The following is a 10,113-nucleotide window of genomic DNA, read 5'->3' on the forward strand; positions in this document are numbered from 1 at the left end:
ACTGAACCAATTGACCGGTCGATTGGCATGCGACGGGTCGACTGGTTCATTATTTTAACCCGAATTTTCTATTTCCTTTCAAATTGTTTGTAATAATTTCATTTGCCATTCGTGCTGTATGCCAAAGCTAGAATAGTTTGTAGGAAGCTAGAAAAGCTCACCTTTTGGCTATGTAGCCCCATCCTCTGGTTTTTATCAAAAAAAATGGGTTAAAATTAATTAGTTTTTCTATGTTCCTCAATTTCATATATTGTAGATTACTTCGTCCTACTAAATTCGTAGCATTTTTCATTTTAGTCTGTCCCAGTTAATTTATATCATTTTTATTTTTAGACGATGGCCTACCACTTTTTTTCATCTCATCCATATATTTTAATTCTCTTTTAATTTCATCTATACAATTCATACTTTATCTTTATTTATTACCACTTTTTAAAAAATTACCCTATTTTGCTTAGATGTAAATCTTATAGGACAAATGAGTATATTTCAATTGCGCAATCATCCACATGGCACCTCCATAGTCATTTGTCATATTTAATAATTTTTACCAAATTTAATATTATATCTTATACAATCTAATAAAAAGAATGTAAAATTTCACATGGCACCTCCATAGTCATTTGTCATATTTAATAATTTTCATCAAATTTAATATTATATTTTTAAATTTAAAAGCTATATAAGATTTTCAATTAAAGTTTTTTAAAACATATATATTTGCTTATTTATGTTAAAGTATTTGCAAATTAATAAATTTTTTTCATTAAAATTTTAATTTCAATAATATTTCATCAAAATACAAAAGATACATGATAATCAAAAATTATTTTGAGCATAACAAATAATCATTATGATAACATTGTTGGAAGATTACATTTGTCTTAAAAAGTCCGAGAACTTTAACTAATACTTATATTAACAATCTGATTTTTTTCATTAAAAACACTATATATTCTAAAATTCTTTATCTATTTACTATTTTATAAAAAATTATAATTATATACTGATAACATGTAATACGCATCCCTATTTCAAATTTATATTTATATATATTTTTAACTTCGTGTATTACTCAAGTTTCTATACTAATTAGTAGTAGATTCAAGGAAAAGGTTGTTGGGGGTGATTGACAACCATCTCCTTGAAGATTCCAAGTTTTTAGTCTTTGTAATCTCAATTTCAAACATTTCAATCCAATTAATTTTATGGCTTGTGAGTAGTTCATCAACTAGAGGATGGGTGACAACTCATCCCAACCATGTTCATGGTGATGTAAAATTGAAGGTGACAATAGCGAAGAACGGTTTTGATGAATTGCATGGATCGATTATTGATATGCTTCTTGTTGGCCACTTGGAGTGCTTAAATTTATTGATTCTTGGTTTACAATTGAAAGATTGAACATAGATGACATTATCCATGTATGAAATTCACATGCATGTTGTTGGTTATCGAGATTGACTATGGTTACAACTTACAAAGCTTGCTTTATTTAGGTGCGGAGTAAAATTTGACAAACTTTTTAAAGGCCTTGTACAATTTTAAAAATTATGATATTTTCTAACAGCTTTGTATTTTTAAACACATAACATATACCACAAAATTTAATATTCAGGCACTAAATTTTTTGGGGTCCTGTGCGATCGAACATGTTGAACATGCTAAGAACCTCACCTGCCTTTATTCCTTGCATTGGTGTAGAGAAATCCGGAATGCATAACATATATGCTACTTGACGAATTGAAAGATGAAACAAGTAGAATTGGCTTGATTAATTCTAGGACTCTTGAAAGAAGGGCTAGATTACCAATTCAATGATCCCTAAATTATCACTATTACCCACAATTCCATTGAGGGCTTCATGTTTTACCATAACGTGTTGAATAAGTTGAGACCCTACCCCTAGTATTTGTGTCATATTATTAAATCTTGCACTACTATTTAATCAAACAATCCAACCAAAAAGATTAGCCTAGATTGTGGTATCACCGTTGTCTCATTGACCTCTTAATCAAGACTTCCCGTGGACTCGACCCCTTACCCTATGCTAGTTATAACGGTTGGTTGGGTGACCTTATCTTACTCTTTGTGTGAAGCGAACCTAGTGCATCCAACGACCCTAGGAAGCTTCGTAGGAACTACGCTTAATCCCATTCTCAACAAAAAAAATGGCGTCATCGCCGGAGAGGCATTTTATTAAGCATCGAGTAAAAATGGTTTTCATGATCTTAGGCTCTTGCTAATTGCATTCATAAAAATAAGTAAAATAAAAAACATAAGTGCTTCATCATTTTTCTTTCTTTTTTTCTTTTTGAGATACTTTTCATCATTTTTCTGAAAAGAAAAATTACCATGAATAATACAACATTTTGTTGATTTTCTTACAATAATATCAATTATTGATTAACCATGAATAATACCAACTTAGTGTGTTATTTTCCTAGAATAATACCAACTTTGATTTATTAACTAATATACTAATTTTTTTTGTCTTATAATCACCTATAATTTAATTTTTAATATGTTGAGGATTTTCTAGGAAAACACCCCTTTAAGTTGGTATTATTCATGGTTAATTAATACTTGGTATTATTGTAGGAAAATTAACAAAAAATTGTATTATTCACGGTAATTTTTCCTTTCTTAAAAGGACATTCTTGCTAGTCATTGGTAACAATATCTTTAGTTGTGCTTGTTGTATATAAGTAGAAGATCCAAAAGCAATTCATCTTCACAAATAGATAATTACAAAGACGGCATTCCTATTGCCCAACTACATTGGAGGGGTAGACCTCGAACAAGACAAAGAGGAAATAGGCGTGTTCAAGAATAGTCTTCCCCACGAAGAATTACGTTACAAGTGAAGAAGAAATAACACAAGAAAACTATAATAAGGAAATGGCGTGCGTGAATGGAAGAACATTGAGGGGGTATAGGCTTTCGTATGCCTTTGAGCTATAAAGTGGCATTCAAAGTCCAACTAGTAACAACTTCCAAATGAAATACTGTCTCCTTTCCGTACTTCAACAAATTCAATTTGGAGGTTCTTCTTATGAGGCACCATAAGAGGCTCTTCTTATGAGGTTCTTCCATTTCACTTTGACGGAAAAGACTCTAAATTGGTTGGAGGAGCTACCACCAAACTCTCTCACCACATGGAGTGAGGTCACAAAAGTATTCATGGTTCACTTCTACTCCTTAGAAAAGACCATCGACATCTGCAGCAAGCTAGTGGTATTTAGACAAGAGCCCGATGAGAACTTAAGCGAAGCATGGGAGAGATTTTGGGGTAACATCCGGGAGTGTCCACACCATGGCATGAAAAAGTGCACTCTCCTTCATCCATACCTCTCTAATGAAAGATAAATTAGTCTTGATATGAGAACTAGAGGTCCTATTATGAACAAGCTTCTCGATGCCGCCTTTTAACATCATAAGTGATTTAGTCAAAAACCATACTAATTGGCATGGGAGTGAGAGGAAATCATCAATAAAAGGAAGGTATGATATAGAATCATTGCATTTGCATGTGATAAACAATAAAATTGATGCCTTGCTACACAACTTAGTACGGCTAATTTAAAATTGATAAACAATATAACCAATCTAATTTTCCTAGTACTATTGGAACAAAGATGGGAGAAACTTTGGCATGGAGCGGTGTGTGTTGGTGCTCTTGTTGCTGCTGGTTTGGTCTTAATAAACACCAATGTCCAAGTCTTGTCCATGTATGATTTCCTAAACATCATTGATACCAATGCTTAGGGCTTGTCTATGTATGATTGTCAAGAACATCATAAATACCAATGCTCGGGTTTGGCTCGTCAAGAAACACGGTAGCGTTGTCGGCACAACAATACCCCCATCAAATGAAACAACATTAGCAAGTCGTAGTAAGTACCCAAGCCTCGAAACATTCAAACATTCCTTCATTCAACTACCTTGCAATCGCGCCAAGGTTGCCACCATGAAGACAAAGCTGCCCATCTCACATCAAGGCTCAAGCCTCTACGTGTCAGCATTCATCATCATCAAACCACACCATCATAGCAGCACATATCTTAGCCTAAACCTTGCATCCCCTCGACAAGCTATATGGTATATGAGAATAGCAATGCCAACATATGGTATCAGGTGCCATAAATGTCCGTCTAGAAATGTTTGCACCAAACACATTTTTGCGTAATCCAATACGTTTGTCGGATCGTCTATATCTAGAGTTATACTTAACTAAAAACTATAAAAATTTGATATAATAAAAATATGCAATGATACGAATAAAAGATCTCACATGACTAAGTTTTTTTCTCGTGTCATAAACGAAATATGTACATTACCATAGAATGATGAATAGTGCAAAAATTTGTTCGGTGCAAGTAATATGGAACGGAGGAAGTAAGAAATAAAATAAGTTGGTAAGAGTTCATAGCAAACCCTTAATGCTAGCAGTCTCGCGGAAACTACATCTCATTCACTAAAGAAAGGTCATATTGTATCCTAGAACCATTCATATAAGGTCAAAATCTGGTTTTCCTTAAAGAACCTAGCTAAAGAAGCCATTATCTTACAGTCAAATTAAAGGGAAAACTAGAAAACTTGGCAACTCAATTTCTCAGATAAGATTGAACCAATACAATTATAAAAGCATACCACAATCATTTAAAAAAGCAAATTAAAAGGATTATAAAAATAATACTCATATAAAAGGAGAACTTCTACTCTGCTCAAGAAACAAACCTCTGTTTTAGGAGTATCAATAACCTTTTCAGGGCCATACTACTCTAAAAGCCCTTTGGAGATCTGAGGCAAAGTAGTCAACAAAAACAAAATTAGCAGCACAAATTTCATGGTAAAAGACATAAGAATAGTATAAATTGAAAAGAAACAAAAACTCAACAAAAGCATAACATTACCTGCTTCAAATGGTTAAGTCTTCGTAATTTAGAATACCAAGAGTAGAGTCAAATGTCTTCAACGAAAGGAGTGTCGATTGTTCAACATCTACTCAGAAAAGCCACAAAAATTAAAACCATGAAAATGCAAAGAAAAAAGTTCAACTCACAATGATTTTCAAAAAGTTAAAGTCGAGGAACCTAAAAATATGCAAGTAAATTAAACAAAAAGAATTCAAAATAATGCGTTTCGAACACCCAAAACCATGAAAATGCAAAGAAAAATGTTCAACTCACAATGATTTTCAAAGAGTTAAAATCGAGGAACCTAAAAATATGCAAGTAAATTAAAAAAAACAATTCAAAATAATGATTTTCGAACACCCAAAATCAAAAATATTAATCAATTCCTCCCCAGTAAAAATATCAATGAAGAAAAATTAATGGTGCAAGAAAGGATTATTATTTGAATACCTAAAAATGCGAGGAGACGATAGAGGGTTTTGTTTAGAAAGTCGAAAGGAGTGAGGAAATAGGTTGAAATTTGATTTGGAAATGGTGAACCACGCAATGGTGGTAGAGCGACGTAAAAAGAGACCGTGCAGCAGCAGAGGTAGCCATTAATGGTGGAAGGATGAGGGTTTACGGGTAAGAAGAAAGAAATTGGAAGAAGATGATCTAAAGGAAAATCAGAAAATGGGGAAATGAGGAACGATCAGGAGGGGAAATGGGGTAGGAAAAGATCAAAAAAATGGAGAAATGGGGAATGTTTCGTGTTCATAGGCAAACCAAATGCAGTGATCAAGCAAAATAAGCAAAATCATGAAAACATATATGAGTAGAGAAAGACGGTTCGTTTTGGCAAAAATGGATAGTATGGGATACTATATTACTATTTCGATTCGAGGTATTCTTCAGCTCTTTTTGTTATTATCGTTCTTCTCTATTTATACTCTTTTTACACCCTGTTTATAATTTTTTATGGGCGGAATACACTGAGTACAATGTTGATGATGATGATGAATGGTAATAGGATACTCTTCTGACACATATGTGTCCAGAGAACGTTTTGAGCATGTTCAACATATTCGATCGCATAGGACTCCGAAAAATTAAGGGTTTTAATATTAAATTACTAGTATATATTAGGTGTTAAAAAATATAAAATTGTTAGAAAAATATCATAAATTTAAAATTGCACACAGCCTTTAAAAAATTTGTCAATTTTTACTCTACCGCTAATCGTGTCTTAATGAGAAGACCTTGAAAAAAAAACGCGTGTTCTTATAATATGTATTAGTCTAACATTGAAGTATTCTCATTGCAATGTCTTTGTTGCTTTTTATAAGTCAAAGACGGATAAGATCATAAGAATATCCATTGATGCTTTTGTCAATTTAAATGTATGAATTTCTTTGAAAAAATGTTAAATAAATGAATGTTCAAAAGTAAATTTACGAAATTCATTTGATACTTTATCATTTTGAGTATAAAAAAGTTACTAAAATGTTGACTTTATTTTGACGAGGAACCTAAATCTATAGTTTTAGTCAGAGAAATTCCACATAATAGCATCGAAAATTCATAAAACACCAGTGGTAGTATTTTTGTAAGATTTTTCCACATGGTAGTATTTATTTTATGCCTTATTTAACTGTTGTAGCATTTTCCGTTAAACTCTTATCAAATTCCGTTTAATTTACCATTTTGACATTTTATTAAGTGTTGGTTGTTTTTTATAATTTGCCCTAAACCATTTTTATGCTCTCAAATATTTAATTCACCATTTTGACGTTCAATTCACCGTTTAATTCATTTATGCTCTGAAATGTTTAGGGTAAATTATAAAGACAAGAACCAACACTTAATAAGGGTAGAACCGTAGGAACATCAAAATAGTAAATTAAACGGAAATTGACAAGAATTTAACGGAAAATGCTATGGCGGTTAGATAAGGCATAAACTGGATGCTACCTTGTGGAAAAATCTTACAAAAGTGTTACTACTGACGTTTTATGAAAGTTCGATACTACCATGTGAAATTTCCCTTTTAGTTATGATTGGAATTATACTTATACCACAATTATTTGGTTTTTTTCAATTAAATTAAATTAAAAAAAAAACCAAATGATTATTCTAATCCAAACGTATTTAAAGTTATAATTATTCTAAACTAAACTTCTTTAAAAGTTGTAATAAACAAATAAGCTAGTGTACTTCTTACTAAGCTTATTTAAACAAATATGTCATCTTGAAAACGTATTAAACCTTTATTTAAAGGTCAACTTTATTAACTATGAAAGTAAACGATTTTTTTCAAAACTAAATTAAAATTCAGATTTTAAACATAGAATTCAGCATTGGATTTGTATTTAAGGTTGTGTTTCTTTTTAAGAGTTTGAAACTTTGGGTTTGTATTTAAGGTTATGCATATGTTTTCCATTGGATTTAATTTGTGTTCAATACTTTTCCAAAACAATTCTAGTATTTTTATTAATATTATTATACTGTTTTGTCGTTGGTTTAAGTTAATGTGTTCTTCTTATTGGACTTAGATCTTAAGTTGCATTAAAACTCTCCAATCAAGTTGATTTACATATAGTCTATTAGAAATTCGCCCTTTTATACTATTTCTTCATCCTAATTGCAAGTAATGTTTATATTACTCGTTCGTATATTTTTAGGTTATTATTATTTGTTGAGGTATGTCGAATTCTTTTAGAATTTTATTATTTGGGTTCAATCAAATACGAGTTGTTTAATGATTTCTTTTTCTTAGTTGCAGGTAATAAGGTATTCCAAAGAACACCGATAAAGAGAAAATCAAAAGACTTGTGAGACTGAAGCCCTTAACATAGTTCTAAATACTTACAAGATTAAACTCATTCATTGTAATTCATGAAAAAAAAAAGTCAAATTATAGACATTTTGGATGAGTGATCAAGGAGACTTATAGAACACCTATTTGGCACATCCCAAACACCTACTTGACATACCCTAAAGTCCTCCTTAACGCACCATAAACCCCTAATAGATATACCCCGGACATTTACTTAACATATCTTAAATCTCTACTAAACATACTAAAACCTCACTTGACTTACCCTAAGCACCTACTTGACATACCAAAAACCCCTACTTGACATACCTTAATCACCTACTTTACATACCACAAATCATTACTTGACACATATCTTATTAAATTGCTACTTAACAATAATTTCCTACTGGACATAACCTGAATCCCTACTTGACATACCATAAACTACTAATTGACACACTACAAATCCCTACTTGACACATCATAAACCACTGATTGATTAACACACTATAAACCCCTACTTGAGATACCATGAACACCTACTTAATTATCATAAACCCTACTTGGCATATCCAAAACATCTACTTGATATACCCTAAACACCCATTGACATACTCTAAAGTCATACTTGACATACCATAAACCCTTACTTAACACACCCAAACACCTACTTCATATACCATAAACCTTTACTTGATACACATCAAACCAATACTTGACATGACACAAATCCCTACTAGACGTACCATAAACCCACCATAAATCGTTACTTAACATACTATAATCTCCTACTTTCCTAAAATACCCAATTGACGTACCATAAACCATACTTAACATATCCTAAACACCTAATTGACATATTATAAACGCCTACTTGACATAACAATTAAGTGAAATTAAGTAAAATATTATACATGTGATTCATTTGTATTGTTTTTGGATTTGATTTGAGATTGTAAAATTATCAAACTCAGACATCAAATCTTCCATTTCTATTATGATTGATGATTTAATTAGAGATGAATGTGTATAAATTGGTTTCAGAGCAGTTTAAGTAGTAGTTTTGCATGAGGAAGAAAGAAAGTTGTTTTTAAAATTGTACACATATTATGAAGATCAATTTAAGTAGTAGTTTTGCGTGAGGAAGAAAGAAAGTTGTTTTTAAAATTGTACACATATTATGAAATGAAGTTTGCCTATAGCTTTTTCTTTTTATTTTAGAAAAACAAAAAATGGACGTCTCACCACAAGAGTTGTCTTTTTGACAAATTTTTGGATTTTTTGACTTTTGACTTATTAGTTGATTGATTAATAAATAATTCATGTTTTGTAAATAACTTTTAAGTCAAGTTGAAAAAACTACAACTATTTTTTATTAGCTGTTAGCCCACTTTCTCTAATAAACAATGACATTACATAAATATCTCTATTAATAACTGATTTATACAATCAACTTAACAACTAACAAAGACAACCAATAATATCAATTGATCAAATAAAAGAACTAAACCACCAATGACCAATTACAAACACCCCATCTTCCTATCGTCATTTATTATTAGTTAGTAAAAGTAGCCTAAATTGGCTAAATTAGTCATTTTGAGTTACTTTCATTGAATCTACAACTTTTTTTTTTTAAAGGAAACAAGTTCATATTATCTTATACACATTCAAATATTATTATCTATACATTAATCTTTTACTTATTTACATTCATACCTCGAATCTTTTTTGTCATTTTTGCAATCAAAAACTCATTCCTACATTAATTTTTTACTCACTCACATTCACACCTAGAATTTTTTGTCTTATATGGAATTAAATAATGACAAAAATTAAATTTAAAAATGGGAGAAAGTCTCAATAAATAATATTTATTTGTGAGGTTTATAAATCACCCTTATGTAGTACGATGTAATATGATGATATTTTTGTTGTTTTAATTTATCTTTTTTGATTTTGATTATTTTAATATTATTCCTTTTGTTTTTTTATGGTGATTTACAAATCACGGTTATAAATTAGGATTTTTATATAAATGCAGCAAATTTATCGAGATATATAATTGAAATAATTTGTGATGTAAGAAGTATTTCCTCAATTTCAAATACTTGCAATATTTATTTTTTCACGCGATCCAATGCACTAATTCAATCATTGATATCTCTAATTATGTAAAATAAAAAATTATAAAAAATTGATATTAATAATTTTTGCATCGAGGCGAATCAAATAAGATCCCATTTAACTATGTTTTAACTTATAAATTAAAAGCTAATCATAAATTAAAGAAAATTCAAAGCTAATCATAAATTAAAGAAAATAATTGAATAGTGTAAATATTTCTAATATTAAAGGATAAAAAAAGGAAACCGTATATGCAAGTGTATGAATTTG

The 10,113-nt window shown here is 30.5% G+C and overlaps 1 long non-coding RNA gene across 1 annotated transcript; it reads right to left on the reverse strand.

Annotated features, from left to right (window-relative positions):
• Positions 1-1,134: 1,134 nt before the first annotated feature.
• LOC130817366 (uncharacterized) lies at positions 1,135-5,809 on the reverse strand. Its single transcript, XR_009043771.1, has 3 exons — positions 5,370-5,809; positions 4,917-5,004; positions 1,135-4,803 (listed from the first exon to the last, which is right to left on the reverse strand). It is a non-coding gene; the product is annotated as an uncharacterized LOC130817366 (long non-coding RNA).
• Positions 5,810-10,113: the final 4,304 nt, after the last annotated feature.

This window comes from Amaranthus tricolor, chromosome 7, assembly GCF_026212465.1.
Source record: "Amaranthus tricolor cultivar Red isolate AtriRed21 chromosome 7, ASM2621246v1, whole genome shotgun sequence".
Taxonomy (NCBI): domain Eukaryota; kingdom Viridiplantae; phylum Streptophyta; class Magnoliopsida; order Caryophyllales; family Amaranthaceae; genus Amaranthus; species Amaranthus tricolor.